This window comes from Phyllobates terribilis, unplaced genomic scaffold (assembly GCF_046119375.1).
Source record: "Phyllobates terribilis strain yellow unplaced genomic scaffold, ASM4611937v1 Scaffold_1__5_contigs__length_1240528914, whole genome shotgun sequence".
Lineage (NCBI taxonomy): Eukaryota > Metazoa > Chordata > Amphibia > Anura > Dendrobatidae > Phyllobates > Phyllobates terribilis.
The window spans coordinates 593267578-593282040 of record NW_027362761.1 but is presented as its reverse complement, the minus strand read 5'-3'; positions in this window follow the sequence as shown (position 1 = coordinate 593282040).

The following is a 14463-nucleotide window of genomic DNA, read 5'->3' as shown; positions in this document are numbered from 1 at the left end:
CCGCTCAATACGCACTCGGCTCCGCTCATTACGCACTCGGCTCCGCTCATTACACACTCGGCTCCGCACATTACACACTCGGCTGCGCTCCGCACATTACACACTCGGCTCCGCTCCGCACATTACGCTCTCGGCTCGGCTCCGCACATCACTCACACGGCTCCGCTCCGCACATTACTCACACGACTCCGCTCTGCACATTACGCACTCGGCTCCGCTCCGCACATTACGCACTCGACTCCGCACATTACGCACTCGGCTCTGCTCCGCACATTACACACTCGGCTCCGCATGTTACACACTCGGCTCCGCTCCGCACATTACGCACTCGGCTCCGCTCCGCACATTACGCACTCGGCTCCGCTCCGCACATTACGCACTCGGCTCCGCTAAGCACATTACGCACTCGGCTCCGCTCATTACGCACTCGGCACCGCTCATTACGCACTCGGCTCCGCTCATTACGCACTCGGCTCCGCACATTACACACTCTGCTCCGCTCCGCACATTACACACTCGTCTCCGCACATTACACGCTCGGCTCCGCTCCGCACATTACGCGCTCGGCTCCGCTCCGCACATTACGCGCTCGGCTCCGCTCCGCACATTACGCGCTCGGCTCCGCTCCGCACATTACGCACTCGGCTCCGCTCATTACACACTCGGCTCCGCTCCGCACATTACACACTCGGCTCCGCTCCGCACATTACACACTCGACTCCGCACATTACGCACTCGGCTCCGCTCCGCACATTACGCACTCGGCTCCGCTCCGCACATTACGCACTCGGCTCCGCTCCGCACATTACGCACTCGGCTCCGCTCCGCACATTACGCGCTCGGCTCCGCTCCGCAGATTACACACTCGGCTCCGCACATTACACGCTCGGCTCCGCTCCGCACATTACGCACTCGGCTCCGCTCCGCACATTACGCACTCGGCTCCGCTCCGCAAATTACACGCTCGGCTCCGCTCCGCACATTACACACTCGGCTCCGCTCAGCACATTACACATTCGGCTCCGCACATTACACACTCGGCTCTGCTCCACACATTACACACTCTGCTCCGCACATTACACACAAAGCTCCGCTCATTACACACTCGGCTCCGCTCCGCACATTACACACACAGCTCCGCTCATTACACACTCGGCTCCGCTCCGCACATTACACACTCGGCTCCGCTCCGCACATTACGCACTCGGCTCCGCACATTACACTCTCGGCTCCGCTCCGCACATTACGCACTCGGCTCCGCACATTACACTCTCGGCTCCGCTCCGCACATTACACGCTCGGCTCCGCTCCGCTCATTACACACTCGGCTCCGCTCCGCACATTAAACACTCGGCTCCGCTCCGCACATTACACACTCGGCTCCGCTCAGCACATTACACATTCGGCTCCGCTCCGCACATTACACACTCGGCTCCGCACATTACACACTCGGCTCCGCTCCACACATTACACGCTCGGCTCTGCACATTACACACTCGGCTCCGCTCCGCACATTACGCACTCGGCTCTGCTCCGCACATTACGCACTCGGCTCCGCACATTACACGCTCGGCTCCGCTCCATACATTACACGCTCGGCGCGGCTCCGCACATTACACGCTCGGCGCGGCTCCGCACATTACACGCTCGGCGCGGCTCCGCACATTACATGCTCGGCTCCGCTCCGCACATTACACGCTCGGCTCCGCTCCGCACATTACACGCTCGGCTCCGCTCTGCACATTACACACTCGGCTCCGCTCCGCACATTACACACTCGACTCCGCACATTACACACTCGGCTCCAACCGCACATTACACGCTCGGCTCCGCTCCGCACATTACACGCTCGGCTCCGCTCCGCACATTACACACTCGGCTCCGCTCCGCACATTACACACTCGGCTCCGCTCCGCACATTACACACTCAGCTCCGCTCCGCACATTACACACTCGGCTCCGCACATTACACACTCGGCTCCGCTCCGCACATTACACACTCGGCTCCGCACATTACACACTCGGCTCTGCTCCGCACATTACACACTCGGCTCGGCTCCGCACATTACACGCTCGGCTCCGCACATTACGCACTCGGCTCCGCACATTATGCACTCGGCTCCGCTCCGCACATTACGCACTCGGCTCCGCACATTACAAACTCGGCTCCGCTCCGAACATTACGCACTCGGCTCCGCTCCGCACATTACGCACTCGGTTCCACTCCGCACATTACGCACTCGGCTCCGCTCCGCACATTACTCACAAGGCTCCGCTCCGCACATTACTCACACGGCTCCGCTCCGCACATTACGCACTCGACTCCGCTCCGCACATTACGCACTCGGCTCCGCTCCGCACATTACGCACTCGGCTCCGCTCCGCACATTACGCACTCGGCTCCGCACATTACGCACTCGACTCCGCTCCGCACATTACGCACTCGGCTCCGCACATTACGCACTCGGCTCCGCTCCGCACATTACACACTCGGCTCCGTACGTTACACACTCGGCTCCGCTCCGCACATTACGCACTCGGCTCCGCTCCGCACATTACGCACTCGGCTCCTTTCCGCACATTACGCACTCGGCTCCGCTCCGCACATTACGCACTCGGCTCCGCTAAGCACATTACGCACTCGGCTCCGCTAAGCACATTACGAACTCGGCTCCGCTCATTACGCACTCGGCACCGCTCATTACGCACTCGGCTGCGCTCATTACGCACTCGGCTCCGCACATTACACACTCGGCTCCGCACATTACACACTCGGCTCCGCTCCGCACATTACGCACTCGGCTCCGCTCCGCACATTACGCACTCGACTCCGCTCCGCACATTACACACTCGGCTCCGCTCCGCACATTACACATTCGTCTCCGCACATTACACGCTCGGCTACGCTCCGCACATTACGCGCTCGGCTCCGCTCCGCACATTACGCGCTCGGCTCCGCTCCGCACATTACGCGCTCGGCTCCGCTCCGCACATTACGCGCTCGGCCCCGCTCCGCACATTACGCTCTCGGCTCCGCTCCGCACATTACTCACACGGCTCCGCTCCGCACATTACTCACACGACTCCGCTCTGCACATTACGCACTCGGCTCCGCTCCGCACATTACGCACTCGGCTCCGCACATTACACACTCGGCTCCGCTCCGCACATTACACACTCGGCTCCGCATGTTACACACTCGGCTCCGCTCCGCACATTACGCACTCTGCTCCGCTCCGCACATTACGCACTCGGCTCCGCTCCGCACATTACGCACTCGGCTCCGCTAAGCACATTACGCACTCGGCTCCGCTCATTACGCACTCGGCACCGCTCATTACGCACTCGGCTCCGCTCATTACGCACTCGGCTCCGCTCATTACACACTCGGCTCCGCACATTACACACTCGGCTGCGCTCCGCACATTACACACTCGGCTCCGCTCCGCACATTACGCTCTCGGCTCCGCTCCGCACATCACTCACACGGCTCCGCTCCGCACATTACTCACACGACTCCGCTCTGCACATTACGCACTCGGCTCCGCTCCGCACATTACGCACTCGACTCCGCACATTACGCACTCGGCTCTGCTCCGCACATTACACACTCGGCTCCGCATGTTACACACTCGGCTCCGCTCCGCACATTACGCACTCGGCTCCGCTCCGCACATTACGCACTCGGCTCCGCTCCGCACATTACGCACTCGGCTCCGCTAAGCACATTACGCACTCGGCTCCGCTCATTACGCACTCGGCACCGCTCATTACGCACTCGGCTCCGCTCATTACGCACTCGGCTCCGCACATTACACACTCTGCTCCGCTCCGCACATTACACACTCGTCTCCGCACATTACACGCTCGGCTCCGCTCCGCACATTACGCGCTCGGCTCCGCTCCGCACATTACGCGCTCGGCTCCGCTCCGCACATTACGCACTCGGCTCCGCTCATTACACACTCGGCTCCGCTCCGCACATTACACACTCGGCTCCGCTCCGCACATTACACACTCGACTCCGCACATTACGCACTCGGCTCCGCTCCGCACATTACGCACTCGGCTCCGCTCCGCACATTACGCACTCGGCTCCGCTCCGCACATTACGCGCTCGGCTCCGCTCCGCACATTACGCGCTCGGCTCCGCTCCGCAGATTACACACTCGGCTCCGCTCCGCACATTACACGCTCGGCTCCGCTCCGCACATTACACACTCGGCTCCGCTCCGCACATTACGCACTCGGCTCCGCTCCGCACATTACACGCTCGGCTCCGCTCCGCACAATACACGCTCGGCTCCGCACATTACACGCTCGGCTCCGCTCCGCATATTACACACTCGGCTCGGCTCCGCACATTACACACTCGGATCCTCTCCGCACATTACACACTCGGTTCCGCTCCGCACATTACGCACTCGGCTCCGCTCCGCACATTACTCACACGGCCCCGCTCCGCACATTACGCACTTGGCCCCGTTCCGCACATTACGCACTCGGCTCCGCTCCGCACATTACACACTCGGCTCCGCTCCGCACATTACACACTTGGCTCCGCACATTACACACTCGGCTCCGCTCCGCACATTACACACTCGGCTGCGCTCCGCACATTACACACTCGGCTCCGCTCCGCACATTACACGCTCGGCTCTGCACATTACACGCTCGACTCCGCTCCGCACATTACACGCTCGGCTCGGCTCCGCACATTACACGCTCGGCTCGGCTCCGCACATTACACACTCAGCTCCGCACATTACACGCTCGGCTCCGCTCCGCACATTACACGCTCGGCTCCGCACATTACGCACTCGGCTCCGCTAAGCACATTACGCACTCGGCTCCGCTCATTACGCACTCGGCACCGCTCATTACGCACTCGGCTCCGCTCATTACGCACTCGGCTCCGCACATTACACACTCGTCTCCGCACATTACATGCTCGGCTCCGCTCCGCACATTACACACTCGTCTCCGCACATTACATGCTCGGCTCCGCTCCGCACATTACGCGCTCGGCTCCGCTCCGCACATTACGCGCTCGGCTCCGCTCCGCCAATTACGCACTCGGCTCCGCTCATTACACACTCGGCTCCGCTCCGCACATTACACACTCGGCTCCGCTCCGCACATTACACACTCGACTCCGCACATTACGCACTCGGCTCCGCTCCGCACATTACGCACTCGGCTCCGCTCCGCACATTACGCACTCGGCTCCGCTCCGCACATTACGCACTCGGCTCCGCTCCGCACATTACGCGCTCGGCTCCGCTCCGCAGATTACACACTCGGCTCCGCTCCGCACATTACACGCTCGGCTCCGCTCCGCACATTACGCACTCGGCTCCGCTCCGCACATTACGCACTCGGCTCCGCTCCGCACATTACACGCTCGGCTCCGCTCCGCACAATACACGCTCAGCTCCGCACATTACACGCTCGGCTCCGCTCCGCATATTACACACTCGGCTCGGCTCCGCACATTACACACTCGGATCCTCTCCGCACATTACACACTCGGTTCTGCTCCGCACATTACGCACTCGGCTCCGCTCTGCACATTACTCACACGGCCCCGCTCCGCACATTACACACTCGGCCCCGTTCCGCACATTACGCACTCGGCTCCGCTCCGCACATTACACACTCGGCTCCGCTCCGCACATTACACACTCGGCTCCGCTCCGCACATTACACACTCGGCTCCGCACATTACACACTCGGCTCCGCTCCGCACATTACACACTCGGCTGCGCTCCGCACATTACACACTCGGCTCCGCTCCGCACATTACACACTCGGCTCCGCTCCGCACATTACACGCTCGGCTCTGCACATTACACGCTCGACTCCGCTCCGCACATTACACGCTCGGCTCGGCTCCGCACATTACACGCTCGGCTCGGCTCCGCACATTACACACTCAGCTCCGCACATTACACGCTCGGCTCCGCTCCGCACATTACACGCTCGGCTCCGCACATTACACGCTCGGCTCCGCTCCGCACATTACACGCTCGGCTCCGCTCCGCACAATACACGCTCGGCTCCGCACATTACGCGCTCGGCTCGGCTCCGCACATTACGCGCTCGGCTCGGCTCCGCACATTACGCGCTCGGCTCGGCTCCGCACATTACGCGCTCGGCTCGGCTCCGCACATTACGCGCTCGGCTCGGCTCCGCACTTTACACGCTCGGCTCGGCTCTGCACATTACACGCTCGACTCCGCTCCGCACATTACACGCTCGGCTCGGCTCCGCACATTACACGCTCGGCTCGGCTCCGCACATTACATACTCAGCTCCGCACATTACACACTCGGCTCGGCTCCGCACATTACACACTCGGATCCTCTCCGCACATTACACACTCGGCTCCGCTCCGCACATTACACGCTCGGCTCCACTCCGCACATTACACGCTCGGCTCCGCTCCGCACATTACACGCTCGGCTCCGCACATTACACGCTTGGCTCCGCTCCGCACATTACATGCTCGGCTCCGCTCCGCACAATACACGCTCGGCTCCGCTCCGCACATTACGCGCTCGGCTCGGCTCCGCACATTACACGCTCGGCTCGGCTCCGCACATTACACGCTCGGCTCCGCACATTACACACTCGGCTCCGCTCCGCACATTACACACTCGGCTCCGTACATTACACACTCGGCTCTGCTCCGCACATTACACACTCTGCTCCGCTCATTACACACTCGGCTCCGCTCATTACGCACTCGGCTCCGCACATTACACACTCGGCTCCGCACATTACACACTCGGCTCCGCTCCGCACATTACGCACTCGGCTCCGCTCCGCACATTACACACTCGGCTCCGCACATTACACACTCGGCTCCGCTCCGCACATTACACACTCGGCTCCGCACATTACGCGCTCGGCTCCGCTCCGCACATTACGCGCTCGGCTCCGCTCCGCACATTACGCGCTTGGCTCCGCTCCGCACATTACGCGCTCGGCTCCGCTCCGCACATTACGCGCTCGGCTCCGCTCCGCACATTACGCGCTCGGCCCCGCTCCGCACATTACGCGCTCGGCTCCGCTCCTCACATTACGCGCTCGGCTCCGCTCCGCACATTACGCCCTCGGCTCCGCTCATTACACACTCGGCTCCGCTCCGCACATTACACACTCGGCTCCGCTCCGCACATTACACACTCGACTCCGCACATTACGCACTCGGCTCCGCTCCGCACATTACGCACTCGGCTCCGCTCCGCACATTACGCACTCGGCTCCGCTCCGCACATTACACACTCGACTCCGCACATTACGCACTCGGCTCCGCTCCGCACATTACGCACTCGGCTCCGCTCCGCACATTACGCACTCGGCTCCGCTCCGCACATTACACACTCGGCTCCGCTCCGCACATTACGCGCTCGGCTCCGCTCCGCACATTACGCGCTCGGCTCCGCTCCGCACATTACGCACTCGGCTCCGCTCCGCACATTACGCACTCGGCTGAGCTCCGCACATTACACGCTCGGCTCCGCTCCGCACAATACACGCTCGGCTCCGCACATTACACGCTCGGCTCCGCTCCGCATATTACACACTCAGCTCGGCTCCGCACATTACACACTCGGATCCTCTCCGCACATTACACACTCGGCCCCGTTCCGCACATTATGGACTCGGCTCCGCTCCGCACATTACACACTCGGCTCCGCTCCGCACATTACACACTCGGCTCCGCTCCGCACATTACACACTCGGCTCCGCACATTACACACTCGGCTCCGCTCCGCAAATTACACACTCGGCTGCGCTCCGCACATTACGCACTCGGCTCCGCACATTACACACTCGACTCCGCTCCGCACATTACACACTCGGCTCCGCACATTACACACTCGGCTCCGCTCCGGACATTACACACTCGGCTCCGCTCCGCACATTATACACTCGGCTCCGCACATTACACGCTCGGCTCCGCTCATTACACACTCGGCTCCTCTCCGCACATTACACACTCGGCTCCGCACATTACACACTCGGCTCCGCTCCGGACATTACACACTCGGCTCCGCTCCGCACATTACACACTCGGCTCTGCACATTACACACTCGGCTCCGCTCCGCACATTACACGCTCGGCTCCGCTCCGCACATTACACGCTCGGCTCCGCTCCGCACATTACACTCTCGGCTCCGCTCCGCACATTACACGCTCGGCTCCGCACATTACACACTCGGCTCCGCACATTACGCACTCGGCTCCGCTCCGCACATTACGCACTCGGCTCCGCACATTACACACTCGGCTCCGCTCCGCACCGCACATTACGCACTCGGCTCCGCTCCGCACATTACGCACTCGGTTCCGCTCCGCACATTACTCACACGGCTCCGCTCCGCACATTACGCACACGGCTCCGCACATTACGCACTCGGCTCCGCTCCGCACATTACGCACTCGGCTCCGCTCCGCACATTACGCACTCGGCTCCGCTCCGCACATTACGCACTCGGCTCCGCTCCGCACATTACGCACTCGGCTCCGCTCATTACGCACTCGGCACCGCTCATTACGCACTCGGCACCGCTCATTACGCACTCGGCTCCGCTCATTACGCACTCGGCTCCGCACATTACACACTCGGCTCCGCTCCGCACATTACGCACTCGGCTCCGCTCAGCACATTACACACTCGGCTCCGCACATTACACACTCGGCTCCGCTCCGCACATTACACACTCGTCTCCGCACATTACACGCTCGGCTACGCTCCGCACATTACGCGCTCGGCTCCGCTCCGCACATTACGCGCTCGGCTCCGCTCCGCACATTACGCGCTCGGCTCCGCTCCGCACATTACGCGCTCGGCCCCGCTCCGCACATTATGCGCTCGGCTCCGCTCCGCACATTACGCGCTCGGCTCCGCTCGGCACATTACGCGCTCGGCTCCGCTCCGCACATTACGCGCTCGGCTCCGCACATTACACACTCGGCTCCGCTCCGCACATTACACACTCGGCTCCGCACATTACACACTCGGCTCCGCTCCGCACATTACACACTCTGCTCCGCTCATTACACACTCGGCTCCGCTCCGCACATTACACACTCGGCTCCGCACATTACACACTCGGCTCCGCTCCGCACATTACACACTCGGCTCCGCTCCGCAGATTACACACTCGGCTCCGCTCCGCACATTACACACTCGGCTCCGCTCATTACACACTCGGCTCCGCTCCGCACATTACACGCTCCGCTACGCAGATTACACACTCGGCTCCGCTCCGCACATTACACACTCGGCTCCGCTCATTACACACTCGGCTCCGCTCCGCAGATTACACACTCGGCTCCGCTCCGCACATTACACACTCGGCTCCGCTCATTACACACTCGGCTCCGCTCCGCACATTACACGCTCCGCTACGCAGATTACACACTCGGCTCCGCTCCGCACATTACACACTCGGCTCCGCACATTACACACTCGGCTCCGCTCCGCACATTACACACTCGGCTCCGCACATTACACACTCGGCTCCGCTCCGCACATTACACACTCGGCTCCGCACATTACACACTCGGCTCTGCTCCACACATTACACACTCCGCTCCGCACATTACACACACAGCTCCGCTCATTACACACTCGGCTCCGCTCCGCACATTACACGCTCGGCTCCGCTCCGCACATTACACGCTCGGCTCCGCTCCGCACATTACACGCTCGGCGCGGCTCCGCACATTACACGCTCGGCGCGGCTCCGCACATTACATGCTCGGCTCCGCTCCGCACATTACACGCTCGGCTCCGCTCCGCACATTACACGCTCGGCTCCGCTCTGCACATTACACACTCGGCTCCGCTCCGCACATTACACACTCAGCTCCGCACATTACACACTCGGCTCCAACCGCACATTACACGCTCGGCTCCGCTCCGCACATTACACACTCGGCTCCGCTCCGCACATTACACACTCGGCTCCGCTCCGCACATTACACACTCGGCTCCGCTCCGCACATTACACACTCAGCTCCGCTCCGCACATTACACGCTCGGCTCCGCTCCGCACATTACACACTCGACTCCGCTCCGCACATTACACACTCGGCTCCGCTCCGCACATTACACACTCGGCTCCGCACATTACACACTCGGCTCTGCTCCGCACATTACACACTCGGCTCCGCTCCGCACATTACACACTCGGCTCCGCACATTACACACTCGGCTCCGCTCCGCACATTACACACTCGGCTCCGCTCTGCACATTACACACTCGGCTCCGCTCCGCACATTACACACTCGGCTCCGCACATTACACACTCGGCTCCGCTCCGCACATTACACACTCGGCTCCGCACATTACACACTCGGCTCTGCTCCGCACATTACACACTCGGCTCGGCTCCGCACATTACACACTCGGATCCTCTCCGCACATTACACACTCGGCTCCTCTCCGCACATTACACGCTCGGCTCCACTCCGCACATTACACGCTCGGCTCCGCTCCGCACATTACACGCTCAGCTCCGCACATTACACGATCGGCTCCGCTCCGCACATTACACGCTCGGCTCCGCTCCGCACAATACACGCTCGGCTCCGCTCCGCACATTACACGCTCGGCTCCTCTCCGCACATTACACGCTCGGCTCCACTCCGCACATTACACGCTCGGCTCCGCTCCGTACATTACACGCTCAGCTCCGCACATTACACGCTCGGCTCCGCTCCGCACATTACACGCTCGGCTCCGCTCCGCACAATACACACTCGGCTCCGCTCCGCACATTACGCGCTCGGCTCCGCTCCGCACATTACGCGCTCGGCTCGGCTCCGCACATTACGCGCTCGGCACATTACGCGCTCGGCGCGGCTCCGCACATTACGCGCTCGGCTCGGCTCCGCACATAACGCGCTCGGCTCGGCTCCGCACATTACACGCTCGGCTCCGCACATTACACACTCGGCTCCGCTCCGGACATTACACACTCGGCTCCGCTCCGCACATTACACACTCGGCTCCGCACATTACACGCTCGGCTCCGCTCCGCACATTACACGCTCGGCTCCGCTCCGCACATTACACGCTCGGCTCCGCTCATTACACGCTCGGCTCCGCTCCGCACATTACACACTCGGCTTCGCACATTACACACTCGGCTCCGCACATTACACACTCGGCTCGCCTCCGCACATTACACACTCGGCTCGGCTCCGCACATTACACGCTCGGCTCGCCTCCGCACATTACACGCTCGGCTCCGCACATTACACACTCGACTCCGCTCCGGACATTACACTCTCGGCTCCGCACATTACACACTCGGCTCCGCACATTACACGCTCGGCTCCGCTCCGCACATTACACGCTCGGCTCCGCTCATTACACGCTCGGCTCCGCTCCGCACATTACACACTCGGCTCCGCACATTACACACTCGGCTCCGCTCCGCACATTACACACTCGGCTCCGCTCCGCACATTTCACACTCGGCTCCGCTCCGCACATTACACACTCGGCTCCGCACATTACACACTCGGCTCCGCTCCGCACATTACACACTCGGCTCTGCTCCGCACATTACACACTCGGCTCGGCTCCGCACATTACACACTCGGATCCTCTCCGCACATTACACACTCGGCTCCTCTCCGCACATTACACGCTCGGCTCCACTCCGCACATTACACGCTCGGCTCCGCTCCGCACATTACACGCTCGGCTCCGCTCCGCACATTACACGCTCGGCTCCGCTCCGCACAATACACGCTCGGCTCCGCTCCGCACATTACGCGCTCGGCTCCGCTCCGCACATTACGCGCTCGGCTCCTCACATTACGCGCTCGGCTCGGCACATTACGCGCTCGGCGCGGCTCCGCACATTACGCGCTCGGCTCCGCACATAACGCGCTCGGCTCGGCACATTACACGCTCGGCTCGGCTCCGCACATTACACGCTCGACTCGGCTCTGCACATTACACGCTCGGCTCAGCACATTACACACTCGGCTCCGCTCCGGACATTACACACTCGGCTCCGCTCCGCACATTACACACTCGGCTCCGCACATTACACGCTCGGCTCCGCTCCGCACATTACACGCTCGGCTCCGCTCCGCACATTACACGCTCGGCTCCGCTCATTACACGCTCGGCTCCGCTCCGCACATTACACACTCGGCTCGGCTCCGCACATTACACACTCGGCTCGGCTTCGCACATTACACACTCGGCTCCTCTCCGCACATTACACGCTCGGCTCCGCTCCGCACATTACACGCTCGGCTCCGCACATTACACACTCGGCTCTGCTCCGCACATTACACGCTCGGCTCCGCACATTACACGCTCGGCTCCGCACATTACACACTCGGCTCCGCTCCGCACATTACACGCTCGGCTCCGCTCCGCACATTACACGCTCGGCTCCGCTCATTACACGCTCGGCTCCGCTCCGCACATTACACACTCGGCTTCGCACATTACACACTCGGCTCCGCACATTACACACTCGGCTCGGCTCCGCACATTACACACTCGGCTCGGCTTCGCACATTACACGCTCGGCTCCGCTCCGCACATTACACGCTCGGCTCCGCTCATTACACGCTCGGCTCCGCTCCGCACATTACACACTCGGCTCCGCACATTACACACTCGGCTCCGCTCCGCACATTACACACTCGGCTCCGCTCCGCACATTTCACACTCGGCTCCGCTCCGCACATTACACACTCGGCTCCGCACATTACACACTCGGCTCCGCTCCGCACATTACACACTCGGCTCCGCACATTACACACTCGGCTCTGCTCCGCACATTACACACTCGGCTCGGCTCCGCACATTACACACTCGGAACCTCTCCGCACATTACACACTCGGCTCCTCTCCGCACATTACACGCTCGGCTCCACTCCGCACATTACACGCTCGGCTCCGCTCCGCACATTACACGCTCGGTTCCGCTCCGCACATTACACGCTCGGCTCCGCTCCGCACAATACACGCTCGGCTCCGCTCCGCACATTACGCGCTCGGCTCCGCTCCGCACATTACGCGCTCGGCTCCGCTCCGCACATTACGCGCTCGGCTCCTCACATTACGCGCTCGGCTCGGCACATTACGCGCTCGGCGCGGCTCCGCACATTACGCGCTCGGCTCCGCACATAACGCGCTCGGCTCGGCACATTACACGCTCGGCTCGGCTCCGCACATTACACGCTCGACTCGGCTCTGCACATTACACGCTCGGCTCAGCACATTACACACTCGGCTCCGCTCCGGACATTACACACTCGGCTCCGCTCCGCACATTACACACTCGGCTCCGCACATTACACGCTCGGCTCCGCTCCGCACATTACACGCTCGGCTCCGCTCCGCACATTACACGCTCGGCTCCGCTCATTACACGCTCGGCTCCGCTCCGCACATTACACACTCTGCTTCGCACATTACACACTCGGCTCCGCACATTACACACTCGGCTCGGCTCCGCACATTACACACTCGGCTCGGCTCCGCACATTACACGCTCGGCTCGGCTCCGCACATTACACGCTCGGCTCCGCACATTACACACTCGGCTCCGCTCCGGACATTACACACTCGGCTCCGCTCCGCACATTACACACTCGGCTCCGCACATTACACGCTCGGCTCCGCTCCGCACATTACACGCTCGGCTCCGCTCATTACACGCTCGGCTCCGCTCCGCACATGACACACTCGGCTCCGCACATTACACGCTCGGCTCGGCTCCGCACATTACACACTCGGCTCGGCTTCGCACATTACACACTCGGCTCCTCTCCGCACATTACACGCTCGGCTCCGCTCCGCACATTACACGCTCGGCTCCGCACATTACACACTCGGCTCTGCTCCGCACATTACACGCTCGGCTCCGCACATTACACGCTCGGCTCCGCACATTACACACTCGGCTCCGCTCCGCACATTACACGCTCGGCTCCGCTCCGCACATTACACGCTCGGCTCCGCTCATTACACGCTCGGCTCCTCTCCGCACATTACACACTCGGCTTCGCACATTACACACTCGGCTCCGCACATTACACACTCGGCTCGGCTCCGCACATTACACACTCGGCTCGGCTTCGCACATTACACACTCGGCTCCTCTCCGCACATTACACGCTCGGCTCCGCTCCGCACATTACACGCTCGGCTCCGCTCCGCACATTACACGCTCGGCTCCGCTCCGCACATTACACGCTCGGCTCCGCACATTACACACTCGGCTCTGCTCCGCACATTACACGCTCGGCTCCACACAATACACGCTCGGCTCCGCACATTACACACTCGGCTCCGCTCCGCACATTACACGCTCGGCTCCGCTCAGCACATTACATGCTCGGCTCCGCTCCGCACATTACACGCTCGGCTCCGCTCCGCACATTACACGCTCGGCTCCGCTCCGCA